The 2,398-nt window shown below is 40.0% G+C and overlaps 1 pseudogene; it reads left to right on the top strand.

Moving 5' to 3' along the window:
• The first annotated feature begins 1,254 nt into the window (after positions 1-1,254).
• Positions 1,255-2,398, top strand: part of LOC100940537 — a 2,969-nt pseudogene continuing 1,825 nt past the window's right edge.

Below are 2,398 nucleotides of genomic sequence, written 5' to 3' on the forward strand. Positions count from 1 at the left end.
CTTCTTGATCTCCTATGATCACTTGGAGAACAAGGATGACGTTCTTTTGATTTCATTTGGCCTGGTGTTTTGCAATCACCTTGTGCAAACTGTATTTCAATCTGACAGCCACACATCCACTTTCTATTGAGATTATAAAGAGCACCTTCAGCATCTCGAACATCTTCAAATTGAACTTAAGCAAATCCTCATGGGTGGCGAGTGTAGAAGTCAAATGGAATGTAAATGTCTACTATAGGGCCACATCGACCAAACTCACAGTGCAAGTCCTCAGGCCTCGTGGCGTCCACAACGTTCCTGACGAACAGGGAGGTGTTGGGGGGCCTCGTGTAGCAAGACATGATGCCGCCTCCATGTCCTCCCCCTGCAGTCAGGGCTGCAGGACCCACTGCACCTCTCCTGCCGCCTACTGGAGCTCCACTGGCCCCCTTGTCTATTTTCTTCATGAGCATATCTTCAAGCTCCCAGAGCAATATCTGGCATGTAATAAATAATAATTACATCTTTAATGAAATAATTACTGACAATTGGAGATTTAGAATTCTCTTCCTTGTATTCTCAAAGAAACTATAGGATTTTCCAAAAGACAGTTATGAGGGGGAAATCCTCATTTTTAGGTTGTTAGGTTATGTAACACAGTCAAATTGATGTATGCATTGAAAATATAGTAGAACCTCTGTAAGGTGACCACCCAAGGAGGTGTAACTAACTGATCAACATACAAAGATGTTCAACATATGGACCTGGGACTATTGATACATGTATATAAATGTACTTTACTTTCTTGTACAGCTTTTACTAGAGAATATCATAGGAAATCATACATATTCAAAACACAGTAAAATCATACCCACAGTATCATACAAGATCAATACATTAACTATTTTCTCATGGTTTCTGAAAAAAAAATGAATCTTGGTCTGTTTCTTGTTTTTATTAAAAATATAAGTGAAGAAAGCGCTCTCAACACCAACTATACCACTCAACACACCTAGGCATTTTCCATAGCAAATGACTTCACCTGCATTATCAGATGCCTGACATCCTCTTCTTTTGGCGTCTCTGCAATTTCTGTGTCATCCTCACTTGCTTCTTCCACTTCATTAGCTACTTTATGCACTTTTACACTGGTCTAGACTTGGGTCAATATCACTTGGAAAATTCCTTCTGGGTTAGGTTCATTACAGGTGTCTACCTCAGCATCCATTACAACAAAACCTCCAAAATCTATTTCTTAAAATTCTGCCATGGGACATGGACTGTCTGATGGGACCAAAATATTGTGCTCCAACTTTCTTGAAACACTTCTGTATTGTTTCTGATTCAACTTTATTCCAAGCAGAGCTGATCCAGAGGACAGCTTCCAGAGAATTAACTGAAGCAGATGAAGTTGCTTCCTCAGGCGGTCCACAGGTTTGTGTCTGTCATGACCCACTGCAGGAACTAGGCTCATTAGTTCATTTTAAAAGGTTTTGATGCTGGTCAAGAGGTTGGATTTTTCAGGTCATGTTTGGAAGCAGAAATTTCAGTGTCTCATTTGTGAGATGATTCACTTGCAGGATGCCAAGACAGTTGTCTACTATCAGTAGAATAGATTATTTCTTCTATATTTCCCTTACCTACTCTTCAAATAGGGCACCAGTAATCCATGCACATTCATTTGACCTCAACAGGGGTCTTTGGAATTCAGGTTCCTGAATGCCTGTGGCCTTGCCAGCTTACCAGTCACCAAGGGCTTTAGTTTCTTACTGGCTGAGCTAGTCCAAAGTAGAACTGTGAAACACTCTTTGCAAAGTTTTCCACTCTTACATTTGTCACCCTTCATAACAAGATTCCTGTCAGGTATCACCTGGGAAAAGAGTCCATACTCATCAGCATTAAAGATGTCATCGTCTTTAAAAGCTCTGTGAAGTCTGAAGATTTTTTTTTCCAGTTTTCAAATGATTATTTTATCAGATGTTTTGAACATTAAATTTATCCTTGTTTTCCCAGGAACTTTTTGATGAACTCTTCCACAACTTTTTCTGGAACTTAATTGGCTTTATTACAGAAGTCTTTCTGCGAGATCTGTGCCCAGTTTAAATTGAGCCAACTACTTGATGCTTGGAGATCTGCCACCCCAAATTTCTGTGCAATCTTTTAGCAACTTCTTGGATGATTGGCCCAGAGGTTTGTGCAATAATTGCCCTCATTTGTTTGGACCAGCTTAATGTGACTTCATTGACTTCATGGAGGGAAGTTCTCCTCCTTTCTACTATAGGTCTCCACTTTCCTTACCATATCTCTCCAAGTACTCATGTTTATGTTTTCTGATGTTGCTAACTGTGGTCTTGATAACACCAAAATGTCCCCCCATCTTTCTTTAGCTGATGCTTTCCAGAAAACATAGATCAGGCTC

The sequence above is a fragment of the Otolemur garnettii genome, unplaced genomic scaffold, assembly GCF_000181295.1.
Source record: "Otolemur garnettii isolate 467f Iridium unplaced genomic scaffold, OtoGar3 scaffold00100, whole genome shotgun sequence".
NCBI lineage: Eukaryota > Metazoa > Chordata > Mammalia > Primates > Galagidae > Otolemur > Otolemur garnettii.